Here is a 14,660-nt window from a genome sequence, read left to right on the forward strand (position 1 = left end):
GGAATACCCAAGGTGTAGTTCCTGTAGCGTTTCGCTGATATCGCTGAAAGTCACGTGATGCTTAGTGACATCGGTAGAATTTGATGTTTGTCTATCTTTTTTTTTTAATACTTCTTAGAAATTCGAGTATTGTTTGCAAGTTTTATTGAAAAACTCCACCCTGAGGGATTTCCTGTATAAAGGAACTCCACTTACAGGGAATACCACTCTTTTTGTCGACATAGACCCCATCAGCGTAACTGCCCGAAACTCCACAATCAGAAGTTGATTCACAGACAGGGGTTCATCAAAGTCTCTGACCCCATCAAAACGCTCTTCCTACCAACACCCACATTCACTCGTAGCTTTCCCTTCAAGCTTCCACAAGGGGAAGGTTTTCAGGTGAAAACAACTCGAGATAGGAGAAGTGGGAGTCTTAGACATGGCGACGACATCAAACGACCACTTCCCGTTCCAAATCTCGCGGCGCGAGACCTGAGGCGATAGCGACCCCTAAAAAGAGCCCCCGCTTCACAAAACAAGCGAGAAGGAGACTTTATGGGGTGTTAAGTATGATCCCCGAGAGCCCTCAGTCTCTATCGCCTTGTCAGCCGTAAATCACCCGTAGAATTCATAAGAGACGGATTGTCCGGTTTGAACAGATTTTAAAGGGTGTATTACATGTAGTTAGTAGAAATTGAGAAGAGAAAAAAGCCGTGACGTTAAAGTTGTTATGTGTCTGTTTTTGTAAGTGCGTATGAGCTGTGAACGATAAACAGATTTTAAAGGGTGAATAATATACTAGCAATTGAGCCAAGTTGTTGTAAGTGCGTATAAGCTGGGTTTTTGTGTGTGTGTGGGGATAAGAAATGTATGACGGCTTACTAGTGCCAAAACCTGGGGTTACCCATTATCACGTGATAATTACTAATTAACGCTGTCAGTTACTGTTTTCACTCGTTAGTTACTCATTTTCACGGGATAATTACTAATTTTTAGTTTTGGCACTAGCAATCCGTCAGGAAGTGAGCCAAAACTAAAACTTAGTAATTAACAGGTGAAAGTTAGTAATAATTCCGGGAAAATTAGTAATTTTCCCGGGAAAATTAGTAATAAACACGTGAAAATGGTAATTATCAAGGGAAAATTACTAATTTTCCCTTGATAATTACAATTATGAGGTTTTGGCACTAGTAAGCCGTCATAGAAATGCCCACCGCAGCGGATTCCGCTTTAGTGACAACACGTGAAAACAACAGATTAAAAATAGTCATCAGTCTTGCCAATCTCCCAATTCATTACTTTAAACATTAACCTTTGATAAGAGATTTGAACTCTTTCAGTAAATCCTCCTTGGTCATTTCGGCGCCAGGTGGTCCGGTAGGTCCAGGAGGACCACGTGCTCCGGGCGGTCCTCGCGGACCATGCTGAAAACAGAACAAAATGGTCAAGCCTTAGCATATGTGCTTTCATGTTACAGAGCCACAGAACTTGAGATGATGTCTGTGCACAGGGGAACCCCCTTTTAAGACCCCAAAATTTAAAACTCCTTCCTTTTTAAGACCTTGTTTTCTCAGACTTTGTGTTGTTAACCTCTGTAAAATTACCCCCATTTTAAGACTCACTCCTGTTTAAGACCTGATTTTCTCAGATTCTTGGAGGTCTTTAAAGGGGGGTTCCACTGTATAAGAAAGTATAACAAAAGTATAAAAAAAATGTGTAAAGTGGTGGCCGAGCTTCCACACGGCCGTGAACAATTAGGGCATCCTTCTGAAGAAATCTGTGGTGGTTGACGTGACATGTGTCAATGACAATTCTTTTATTTATTGACAATGACCATGACAATTCTTTATTTTACGAGGGGAACAGGATAAGCATAGGTATGCGAGAGAGAGAGAGAGAGAGAGAGAGAGAGAGAGAGAGAGAGAGAGAGAGAGAGAGACAGAAAGAGAGAGAGACAGACAGAGAGACAGAGAGACAAAGAGAAAGAGAGAGAAAGAGAGAGAGAGAGAGAAAGAGAGACAGAGACAGAGACAGACAGAAAAACAGACAGACAGACAGAGACGGAGGGGAGAGAGAAAGAGAAAACAAGAAAGAGAGAGGGTATAGAAATAGGAGCTGTCCTGCCCAAAAAAAAAAAAAAAAAAAAAATCTACGTCGCTTTTGTCAAAAACTCACCAGCATAGCTTTCTTGTTTCTCCTTTTCTTCTTTCTCTTTGGCTGTCTGTTCTGGAACCGGTCCCAGCTGTATTTGGGGTCGATGGATTTTCTTCTTGGCCATGTCTGGAAGTACATGAACACATGCAAATGTACTCTAGCCTCTGATCTAAAGGTATCTACCTTCTCATGAAACATCACGTCAGCCATCGCAGATCTGTCCTGGGCCGAGGTGCACGACAAAGTTACCAACCGGGTGGGTACCAGCCGAGGTGTTGGATTGGTTCACATTGAGATTTGTTGTGATTTCAACCAATCAATTTTTTCTCACCCGTGTGGGTGGCACCCAATTTTGCTTCGTGCACCTCAACCCAGGGGTCAACATGGGATCACAGCGTCCTTCAACTTTAAAACATACCATTATTTGACGGCCTGGCTACTTTCTGTGTAGATATGGAATGCCTTTGCTGAATTCATTTCTTAATATTAATGACACCAGTGTCCACATGAGAAATTAATTCAGAAAACACAGATAGACACAGACACAGACCGACCGACCGACCAACCGACCAACAGACAGACAGACACACAGACAAAGACAGACAGACACAGAGACACACACAGAGACAGAGACAGAGACAGAGACAGACACAGACAGACACAGACACAGACACAGACACACACACACACACACACACACACACACGGTGGCACATACCCATGCAAACACGTACGCACAAACGGACACAAGCACGCACACACCACGTACCACAAACTGCTTTACAACTGTAAACAAGCACACCCTTACAATTCACACTTCACAGTGCGGTGTTTTCATTCAAAGAGCGCTTCTTGTGTGTGACTGCTTTCCTTGGAACAAAACGAATCGCATGCTTTCATTCTCAGTCTGTTAGACGCCTTTCCGTTTCTTCTCCCCCCTCACCCCCTTTTTTAAAAAAAAAAAACTTCTTTCACAAATCGAAAGACCTCCAATGTTGAAGCCATGGAAATGGCGGAACAAGACCTATGACGTAAAATTCTCCACTTCCTGTTGATGTATTTATCCAACTTCCGGCGCCTTGAAAGTGTGTAAAATACCGGAGCGGAAACAAGGAAAGGTTTTCTCTTTGGTTACCCTCCTGGTGTGTGACTTTTAAGTTACGTTACACTTTCTAAAATCAGTCCCAGTTGGCCCACCCATGGTTACCAGTCAGGGAAATATGTTAGCGTTGGCTGGGAGAGAGGAGACTGAAAACTGCCAAAGGCATGAATTGGGAAGATTTTGTCACTGTTTTGAACGGACTTGAAATGTTTAATTTTCCCTATTAGAGTACTTTGCTGCACTGAGGTGTGTGTGTGTGTGTGTGTGTGTGTGTGTGTGTGTGTGTGTGTGTGTGTGTGTGTGTGTGTGTGTGTGCGTGCGTGTGTGAGAGTGTGTGAGAGTTTGTTTTCCTCGAAGAAGGCAGTTTACAATGCTTATCCACAGCCCGGCATAAAGCGTACAACTCCCTTTTATTTAAATAACACGCCGTAGGTTTTGTCATTGTTTACATTTATGAATCCAAATAAAAGTGTTCCCCCTTATCAGACAGACTTAAAGATAGAAAAACAACGGTAGTGTACTCTTTTTCCACCCAAGACCAGAATCGAACCTTAAAACATCGCAAGTCGAATAAGAACCCGGGAAGGGAAAATCAACGACAGAGGCTACACCAACCAAATGTGTACAGCGTGACTTTTTCACTCGCGAAACACTTTTCCAGTCCGTGAACCCCACGCCTGTTGGATTTGAACCCTGCTAATGCCACGGCACAGTAGTGGGTGCACGGGGAGAAAGAGGGTACATGGGGGGGTTGTAGGTGGAACCACTTAACCAAAGGGCAGCAGCCTATTAGTTCGGCTGGAGAGCAGAAGGCTGCCCTCAAAGAACAACCTTTTCTTGAGAGTTGAACTCTTTCTTGGCACCCATACCACACACACACACACACACACACTCACACATGCGCACGCGCGCGGACACACACACACACACACACACACACACACACACACAGATTATTTGAGCAGTGTAGACTCATACCCGCATAAACAGACAATACAGTGGACTAAAACATTGACAGAGACACCTATCGTCTGTCTGATTCTCTCTCACTACCCCTGCCTGCCTGTCTTTCTGTATGTCACTACTTTTGTCTGTCTGCGTGTCTGTCTGAAAAAAATGTCTGTCTGTCTGTCTGTCTGTCTCTGTCTCTCTTTCTGTCTGTCTGTCTGTCTCTGTCTCTCTGTCTCTGTTTGCGTGTCTGTCTGTCTGTCTGTCTCTCTCTCTCTCTTTTTCTCTCTCTCTCTCTCTCTCTCTCTCTCTCTCTCTCTCTCTCTCTCTCTCTCTCTCTCTCTCTCCCTGCTTCTTCTTTTTCTTCTGCGTTCGTGTTCTTCAACTCCCACGTACACTCAAAGGCACAAGTGAGCTATATTTCTGTGGCTGTTTTTTCCCCACCTTTTAGGCAGTCATACTCCGATTTGGGGGGGGGGGAATACATCTGTTCTGAAACTGAGGTTTTGCTGAACGTCACAGACAGAAAGAGGAGAAGAAAGCATCCCGTCCCGGCATGCGACCTTCAAGGCAGCGGATAAACGTTAGGCTAGGTTATGCAAGTCGAATTCAGGTAAATATCGCCAGGTACGACAGCCACGCACCTCAGCGCATATCCTGTGCCCTCGACTCCCTAACATCAGGTACGTCAAAGAAAAGCGATCATCTTTCTTTCTCTCGCTGCTGCATCGGTGTGGTGTGAAAATCGACACACCTTTTTTTTTCTTCGGTGACAGCAGAAGTGATGGTATAGTTGATCCAAAAACAAAGAGACTGCCAACGTTCCAAAATTCAGAATCAAAAAACAAGAAAGGTAGGTTGTTGGAACGTTTGTTATTGACAAAACAATACATTCACAAATAATATATCGACCCAACGCTTGCGGCCTCTTAGCAGGCGGAAGATAAAATCAGCCAAATAAGTTTTCGTTATTAATTGTTTGTCTGTGCACTTAAAAGACCGTTGGGTCGATATATTTTTGAATGTATTGTTTTGTCAATAACAAACGTTCCAACAACCTGCCTTTCTTGTTTTTTGATGGTATAGTTGGCTAGTGCCGGTCCACATAACAGCGGACCGTCTCAGTCGGATGTTAACTTGGCTCTGTCCACGATGTCCTTGCTGGTGACTCGGGCCTCCGACGGGCGCAATATCGTAGTGGATACGAGAGCCACTTATCATGTTTTGCAATCTGGGTTTTCCTCAACACTTACAACCAATCTGTCTACTCCAGTTTTCGGAAGAACTCCCCCCCCCCCTCCCCCCTCAGCCTGTACACATTTTACTTTCCTCTCAAACCAGTTGTCCATGACACCCACGTTGACCAGGGTATATAAAAATAATAACGCCCTCGGGAATGCTCGGGATCGGGTAGGTCAAGGGAGAGAGGGGGGGGGGGGGGGGCGACACGATCATACGCGTAAAAAGTTACTCAGTCGTGCAAAACCATGACTGTACGTGGGGTTTTCATGAACGCACAAGAAGAAGAAGACTCTGTTTTCCCATTGCATGCCGAGGGCACGTTCGCGGATCGTCCTTGTGCGGTTACATCATACCACCTGTTGGAAGTTCAAACCTCACAGTTGAATAGTCGAGAAAGAAGACAGCAGCATAGCATTGCACCACAATTGTTTAAACCCTTCAATACACATGTTCGTTCAACTTCAGTTAATATCTCCACATCTCCTACCCATCCCTCTTCTTTTTATTCCTCTTCTTCCCCTCCTTCCTTCCTTTTACTGTCTTTCTTTATAATGATTATGCAACGTTTATTATGTTGTTAATAGATTTGGTTTATTTAAACGAATTGTTCAGCTGTTACCGCCTTACGTTGTACTGTCCATGCAGGAACACCACTTTTACCTTCTAGTTTGTTGCTGTTACCTGTGTATTTTGTATACATGTCCTGATTGTAACTTTTGTTAAATAAACTTATGTTTAAACCAATACACATGTTCCATTACTCCCACCTGAGACCCCCCCACCCTCATCACCCATCACCCGGCCACCCCCCTTCCCCCACCCGATCCCGCCTCTTTCTCCCCTATCCCTCTCCCTATCATTCATTCCTTTGCTGCCAGTGCTATTACCTTCCCCAACAAATGAGGAAGTCGACGGTTTATTTTTTCTAAGAGCGACCACCGCTGAAATGTGCCAAAAGGGATAAAGACCGGAGCAGGAGAAGCGCGAAAATCGGTCCAACTCTCCCCCAATTTGCGGCCATTATGGCAGAAACACTTGCACGAGGACTGCGCGCGCGGATAAACACATGCAGGCATGCGCGTGCGCATGCTTGGCATAGGTTAAGGTGCAACGGAATGGAAATCTGTGGGAAGGCTGTGTGTGGTGGCCCGGTGGTCTGGATTGATAAAATCGACTGATCAGAATCCACGTTCCCTGGCTGCATATCATTCTTGCCACTGCTCCGGATCATCAATTTTGTCTCTCTTTCTGTACTGTGAATGATGGAATCCGGTGTGGAAAATTATCACCTGATGTTTCCACACTTTCCGAGTTTTGGTTCTCTCTCCTACTCGTTTTTGCCAGGCCATTGCCCTGCTGTTGTCATCGTTGTTGTCACTGTGGTATTTAGATCATACTAGGTATAGTATACTGTTTACTTATATATTCAGTAGAGAGAAAATGCGACTAGGAGCAAAAGAGAGAGAGACGAAAGGGGGGGCGGGAGGGGGGGCTGGCAGGGTGGTGTAAATGGAGCAGATGAACAAAAACAGAAAAGAGATTAGGCCCCCCCCCCCAAAAAAAAAGTCTGTTTACGGTAACCCGACCGACCCTATTTTTTTCGCACGACCCTAGACTTTTTTTTGGCATTTGGGGAAAAAAAAAATCTTTTGTTTGCAAAATAACGTAAAAATATGTTTTTTTGGAGAAAAAAAAATCCCGACCTACCGACCCTATTTTTTTGGGGCCTATGTTACCGTAAACAGACCTATTTTTTGGGGGTCTTAGGCAAACAAATCACAGTGACTCATAGGCAATCGGGGAGATAGACATAAAGTAGATACAGCACAAAAATGAATGACAGACTCTCAGTGAGGCGGCCGCAGAGATACAAGAAGACTAAAAGACAAAAACATACAAATTCGTTGATGTGGATCGAATGCCATCATCACACCTATGCAGCTTGTTTTGGCTTCTGGCGGCAATTTGAGCAATCATTCGCAGGTGCCGCAGTTTTGCCCTAATTCAAGACAGACCACTCCGGACGCTTTATCGTGTGTATTCAGAGTTATCCCCGTGCAAATGGCGGCGAGGAAATAGGCCCTTATTATCCGAGGAAACAGCCAGAAAATAAAAGAATTTTCTAATGTTTCTGTTTTTACGAGCGGAAACCACATTTTCGACTGTTCGTTAATCAGCAGCAGGTTTATATGTTTCTATTTTACCGGGTTGCCGTTCCATGCACGTTGTGTTTGTTACTGAGTTTGTCACTCGGGTTTTTATTGCGGGAAATGTAGGTTATCACGGGAATTTTCGAAATGGCTAAGAGTCCATCTGCCTTTGACAACGGCTACAGAAAAGGGCGCCTGTGTATTATTCATCTTGTTCAAAATCATCGCTGTAATCTTCCGTGTTTCACAATAAGTTAAAATATTCAGTTTTCGTTTGTCCGATATCTGTGTGTGTGTGTGTGTGTGTGTGTGTGCAGTGTGTGTGTGTGTGTGTGTCTGCCTCTCTCTCTCTCTCTCTCTCTCTCTCTCTCTCTCTCCCTCTCTCTAGCTCGCTCCCCCTCTCTCTCTTGCTCTCCCTCCGTTCTATATATATCTCTCTCTCTCTCTCTCTCTCTCTCTCTCGCTCTCTCTCTCTCGCTCTCCCTCTTTCTCTTTCTTACTCTCAATCTCTTTTCTCGTCTTCTCTCTTTCAGTTTTACCCTCTCCGTTGGTCTGTCTGTCGGTCAGTCTGTTTTTTTGTCTGCTTGTCTGTTCTCTCTGTCTCTCTCCGTGTCTCTTTGTGTGTGTGTGCGCGTCTCTCTCTCTCTCTCTCTCTCTCTCTCTCTCTCTCTCTCTCTCTCTCTCTCTCTCTCTCTCTCTCTCTCTCTCTCTCTCTCTCTGTTCATATCAGTATATATATATACTGTTCAAAAAAAGAAACGCATAGCTTGTAATATTTGGTTAATTTAGTTATATGGCTACAAGGATATCCACCAAACTGCAGAAAATGTTTATCTGGTCGTCGACCTTTCGTCCATTGCCACAAGTGAGCTCTGCACGTGACGCATGCGTTATCAGTGGCTACAATGTCAAAATTGCTCATTTGGCATGACCACTCGTCATGCTTCAGTGTAATCTCGTGAAACTCGGGGAATATTGAGCTCTCACCATGTCTTCCAAAACCCATAAAAGCGGATTGTTCGCCACAAAGAAATCAGACGACAATTCAGCGACGAAAGATGGCCCGATTGAGCAGAGAAGACCGCCAAATTGCATTGGGTCGTTTACAAGCAGGCCAAAGTCAAAGTGCAATCGCCAGGCACTTCCACGTGTCCCAGAGCACCATCAGTAGACTGTGGGTCAGGTTTCAAGCCACTGGCTCCGTTGCTGACTTGCCACGAGCGGGAAGACCAAGGGCGACAGACAACTGCTGCTCACGACCGCTTCATACGGCTCCGCCACCTCCGGAATCGTTTCCTGTCGGCCTCATCTTCTGTCCAGGCTCTCCCCGGGCCACACCGATTATCGGACCAGACCGTGCGGAACCGCCTGCATGAAGCTGGTTTGAGAGCTCGCAGACCTCACAGAGGAGCTGTCCTCACCCGCCGCCATCGCCAGAACCGAGTGCAGTGGGGCAACCAGCACCTTCGCTGGACCGTCCGGAATCACTGGAGACACGTGTGGTTCAGCGACGAGTCCTACTTCCTGCTCCAGCGACATGATGGTCGGAGGAGGGTCTACCGGAGAGTAAACGAACGTTACGCGCCCAACTGTGTGGATGTGGCACCCGTTCATGGTGGTGGAGGCGTCATGGTGTGGGGGGCGATCAATACCGCTGGAAGGAGCACCCTGGTGCACGTCCAAGGGCACATAACTGCCCAGCGATACGTGGAGGAAATTCTGCGCCCACACGCCCTTCCTCTTCTGGCTGACCAGGATGCCATATTCCAGCAGGACAACGCTCGCCCGCACACAGCACGACTCACCACCCAGTTCCTCACCGACCACCATGTCCAGGTGCTTCCCTGGCCATCCATGTCGCCAGACATGAACCCGATAGAACACCTCTGGGATGAATTGGACAGACGTGTGCGCAGGCGAGAAGAAGCGCCGGCAAATCACCGCGATCTATTGCAGGCACTTCAGGAGGAGTGGGACACCATCCCACAGCAAGATATCCGGCATCTGATCCAGTCCATGCCCAGAAGGTGCCGGGCAGTTGTTGCTGCTCAAGGCAGTCACACCCCCTACTGACTTGACAGCCTCGGCACCCAATCGTATTGATTGACTGATTGATTTGAAGATGCAAATGAACTGTGTGTGCATTCAACTGTGTCCATACCAAATTTCAAACAAATAATCTAAATATTGGATTTTCTGTTAATTTTTTCGAAAAATAAAACAAATTTGGCAAGTAGCAACTATGCGTTTCTTTTTTTGAACAGTATATATATATATCACTCTCTCCGTCCCTGCCCCCCTCCCCCCCCCCCCCCCCTCCCCCCGCCTCCAGTCACATGTTGAATATTCATCTCGGTAAGTTCTCTCTCCCGTCTCAATTTGAAGCAGCGTGCTGTACCCAATCAAGTTACAAACGACACCTCATTGAAACAGGACGGGGGAATCGGGCGGTCTCAGAGAAGTATTCAAGGAATGCAATGAATCGAGACTTGCAAGTGTTACGGTCAGATGATTTGCACACGCATTGACGCGTAAAATGACTAGTTCCGCCGACTGGTGAGAGTGTGTAAATAAAGAGCCCTTTGCGACCGTGTTTGCTGTATCCACTTTTCTGATGAAGTCATTTCGCCACCAACAGTCACGCATGTCCGAAGTATGTTCGATCAGGGCGGGGACGTATCTCAGTTGGTAGCGCGCTGGCTTTGTAGCCAGTTGGTCGCTATCAGCGTGGGTTCGATCCCCACGTTCGGCGAGAGATTTATTTCTCGGAGTCAACTTGTGCAGACTCTCTTCGGTGTCTGAACACCCCCGTGTTCACACATGCGCACGAAAAAGATCCCACGTTCACTGCAAAAGTCTCAGGGCTTGGAAAACACGAAGACACGCATGCATCATCTCTTGTCTCCAATTATCATTATCGTATTTCGATACTTTGACGAGACAAACCCAATGCTGGTGTGTCGAAGAAGACAGCCACAGCGGGCTTGTTCGAATCAAAGTATCACACCATATCTTCAGCGTATTACCAATACCTGTCCCAATATAGACCAGTTGGTCTAAGAGGACGTTAAACCCTAATAGTCAGTCAGTATGTTCGACGACAATCCCTGCCAACCTCACTCCCAGCCATTAGGACCCCCCTCCCCCTCCCTCCCCCCTCAACCCCTAGAAATTTATATTTTAGAGAACTTACCGGTATGACTGAATATTTAGGGGGGGGGGGGGGTAATGACCTCCAAACATCACTCAAGTCTGGTTGATCCTAGTGAAATTTCAAGTCCATGGTTGAGTCCACTTGGGTGATAAAATGGAGAGAAATAAATGCCAATGCGCTCCTCTTGTTAAAGTTTTGTCCCTTTCTTTCTTATTTCCGTGTTTGCCAGGAGCACCTCATTGTCGATAAGCTTTTTTTGCAGAAAATGTTCGAGAAACAGATGCAAGTGAAAATCTCAGCTCGAATACTAAAACAACAGGGATGTGTAGCATTTTCACCAAAAATGGATTTGGGTGATGGCAGCAATTGTTCCTTTAATCAGCAGCCTAGGAAAGCTATACAGAGCAAAATCATGTAAATAGGGGTTCTATTTAAATGTACATTCCTTCCCGTGTGGACCGGGTGGCCGAGAGTGGGGGGGGGGGGGGGGGTTGTACAGATTGCACATTGTTTATGAATTTATATCTTAAAAGTGACTTTTGTCAATCTGTAAAATTAATTCATCAAACGTTCAAACTCACAGGAAGCGGTCAGGAGGTTGAGGTTTAGTATTTGTCTAAGTGGAGGTATATATGGTCTTATCGTAGGCAAAAGCTTGGACAGAACTGAGATATCAGCAGAACTGTTTTGTCGGTAAGGACTGTGCCTTTTATTCTATTTTTACTGCGGATAACGAGATGTTAATTTTAGGTATTTGTCCAAGTGGAGTTGTGGTCTTATCCAACACAAAAGCTTGGACAGAACTGAGATGTTAGCAGAACTTTTTTCACGGTAAGGATTGTGCCTTTAATTTGTTAGTGATTAAAGCGGGATGTTGATTTTAGTACTTGTCCAATTGCAGGTATAGTCTTATCGTACGCATAAGATTGGACAGACATGAGATGTTATCAGAACTGTTTTCACGGTAAGCGGATTGTGCCTTTAATTTGTTAGTGATTAAAGCGGGATGTTGATTTTTAGTACTTGTCCAATTGCAGGTATAGTCTTATCGTACGCATAAGCTTGGACAGAACTGAGATGTTGTCATCATTTTCACGAGTTTTCATTCACAAGCACCTGGGAAATAAATCTCATGTTCCCCAGGCAATAAATCCCCGGTTACCATAGTTGCAGGAAGCAGGTTATACATGGATAATCAAAAGCAAACCCAATAGAAACGCTCGGGGATTCTTCGGCTCTTTTCATTGATGTTTCCCCAGACCTAAACAGACGACACGACACTGCTTTGCAAAGTTCCAAAAACGAACTGGCAAACTGGTAAAAGTAAACAAAAAACAAAACTACTTCATGAAAGGTCATACATTCATCAAAAACAAATGAAACCTTGCGATATGTTTTGTCTTCTTACAGAGTCATGGAGTGCGTGTATCTGTGTTTCGATTCACAGACGTTCGGAGAAACACGAACGTCAAGTTCAAGTAAAACGACCCCTGACACACACATTTTGACCCGTGCACAAGACGTATCGATAAACGAAGCACAAATAAGAAACAATAATAAAAGCAAAGTAAATAGCAACAAGATATGCAAACATCTAACAAAGCCGAGCAAGCAGAATGACAGGTCTAATGAAAAACAAAGATGTACCGAGTCGGAAACAAGATCGCGATTCTTTCCTTCGCTGCACGACGCAAATCTTCTGTGACCTTTGACCAAACGTAGCTTCCACATTCGATCACTCAGCTTAATATTTACAACAGAAAGCCGAGGGGGTGGAATACCGAGATGAACCTACAGAACTGTGCATCCTCAAACCTGACATATTCATCCCAACATTTAATGAACTCAAAAACACAGAAAGTTGCTTTCACACGCCATCTTTGATTGCCAGTGGTTATCAAACCGGGACTTGTGTGGTTATCAGCACGGAACCCGTGTTTCAAAGCATGGCTCCCTGGGTTGATTGTGCACTTATTTTCTCACTACCAAAATGATGACAAAAACGATGTTTGGTGGTTTGTTGACAGACCAGCTTTTTTGTCGGTCCGAGGGGGAGCATATCGACTTTTGTTTTATATTTATTGACCGCGGCCTTTGGCCTTGATCAATAAATATGAAACAAAAGACGATATGCTCTCCCTCGGACCGACAAAAAAGCTGGTCAGTCAACAACCCATCAAACATCTTATATTAGCAGAACTTTTTTTCTCGGTAAGGATTGTGCCTTTAATTTGTTAGTGATTAAAGCGGGGTGTTGATTTTTGGTATTTGTCGAAGTAGAGTGATGGTCTTATCCCATACAAAACGCTTGGATAAAACAGAGATATCATCAGAACTGTTTTCACGGCAAGGATTGTGCCTTTAATTTGATAGTGATTATAGCGGGATGTTAATTTTTGGTGTTTGTCCAAGTGGTGTGATAGTCTTATCCCACGCAAAAGCTTGGCCGCATTTAAAGGCACAGTGCAGCTCACAGCCTTCGTTTTGCGTTTTTGTTGCAGCTGAGTGCATTTACAGTTCAAAAATCCTCCTATGGTAGTAAAACAAACCCAAAACTACCCAACGACGACATCTGTGAAGCTCGACAGTTTCTTGTTCACGCGAGTGCATAAATTAACCTAGTTATTACGTGGTGTTTGGTCGGAGTTCGATTCAACTGAGTGATTCCGGCCTCCATTTTGTTTTACACAAACTCATGATGACGTCTGACATAGTTTGCTAGTGACGTGTCTTTTTGTGCATGATGTGGTGATCTACCTGATCTAAATTTAGATCCAAAAATAGGTCAAGACCAGCCGGGTCCGAGTACGAAATTAATTCATAAAAAAATCGCAGTTCTTGACTCTTTGGGTGCAAGTCAATGACACTTGGTAGTTCTTCTAACGGATAGCTGCCTGAGGTATGACTAAAAGCCCCAGGGGCTCCGTGCACCTGGATTTGACAAGTTCAGTACCTTTAAGATGTTATAAGATGTTAGCAGATCTCTTTTCACGGTAAGACTCAAGACTCAATACTCAACATTTTACTGTCCTTATAGAAACAAGAAACATTACCATGCAGTATCGGGCGGTTACAGACATAAAATATATCACATTTACTAATCTTGAATGAAGAATTGCACTTAAAACCAACAACACTAAAACATATCACATTTACTAAGAATCAATTCTTGAAAACACATCTGAAATCCCTAAGCTGTCACTCACTGCTGTAAGGACTGTGCCTTTAAATTGTTAGTGAGGAAAACGGGATGTTGATTTTTGATACTTATCCAGGTGGAGTGATGGTCTTATCACACGCAACCGCTTGGACAGAACTGAGATGTTAGCAGGACTGTTTTCACGGCAAAGACTGTGCCTTTAAGGTTTTCGGCGAGGAGAACGATAGCAAATGCGGAAAATATTTAGCGTACTAGCTAGCAATGGAATATTTCTGATTGTGGGAAAACGGTCTATTGTGATTCTGGAATGAATTAGTTCTCGCGGAATACTAATGGTCGGAAATTGTTGGAGCCCGGACCGAGAGGAAGCTAGAGAAGAGAAGAAAGACTGTGTGAGCTGGGAACAAACACCACTTGTTGGCGCTTTCTTGTCACAAATCTCTAACAGGGTAGTTCTGGAGCAGGTTCATTGATTTGCTGCTAGTGTATTCGGTTCTTTGGTTTGTGTGTTCGTTGACGAGTAATTAATAATGGGGTTGAGCTGAGGGTGGGGGGCTGTGTGTGTGTGTGTGTGTGTGTGTGTGTGTGAGTGTGTGTGTGTGTGTGTGTGTGTGTGTGTGTGTGTGTGTGTGTGTGTTTGAAAATGAGGGCGTGTGTGTGTGTGTGTGTGTGTGTGTGCATGTGTATGCGTGTTTATGTAGGTGTGTGTACCCGTGTGTGTGCGTGTGTGTGTTCGCGTGTTTGTGTAGGTGCGCGCGCGCGCGCGTG

General features: G+C 44.8%; 1 long non-coding RNA gene across 1 annotated transcript in view; it reads right to left on the reverse strand.

Annotated features, from left to right (window-relative positions):
• Positions 1-1,294: 1,294 nt before the first annotated feature.
• The window catches only part of LOC138978671 (uncharacterized), a 24,632-nt gene continuing 11,266 nt past the window's right edge, over positions 1,295-14,660 (reverse strand). Inside the window, exons 2-3 of the long non-coding RNA XR_011459759.1 lie at positions 2,158-2,262; positions 1,295-1,406 (exon numbers count right to left, since the gene is read on the reverse strand). This is a non-coding gene — a long non-coding RNA (uncharacterized lncRNA). The remainder of the gene's footprint in view (positions 1,407-2,157; positions 2,263-14,660) is intronic.

Source organism: Littorina saxatilis, linkage group LG10 (assembly GCF_037325665.1).
Source record: "Littorina saxatilis isolate snail1 linkage group LG10, US_GU_Lsax_2.0, whole genome shotgun sequence".
NCBI classification, from domain to species: domain Eukaryota; kingdom Metazoa; phylum Mollusca; class Gastropoda; order Littorinimorpha; family Littorinidae; genus Littorina; species Littorina saxatilis.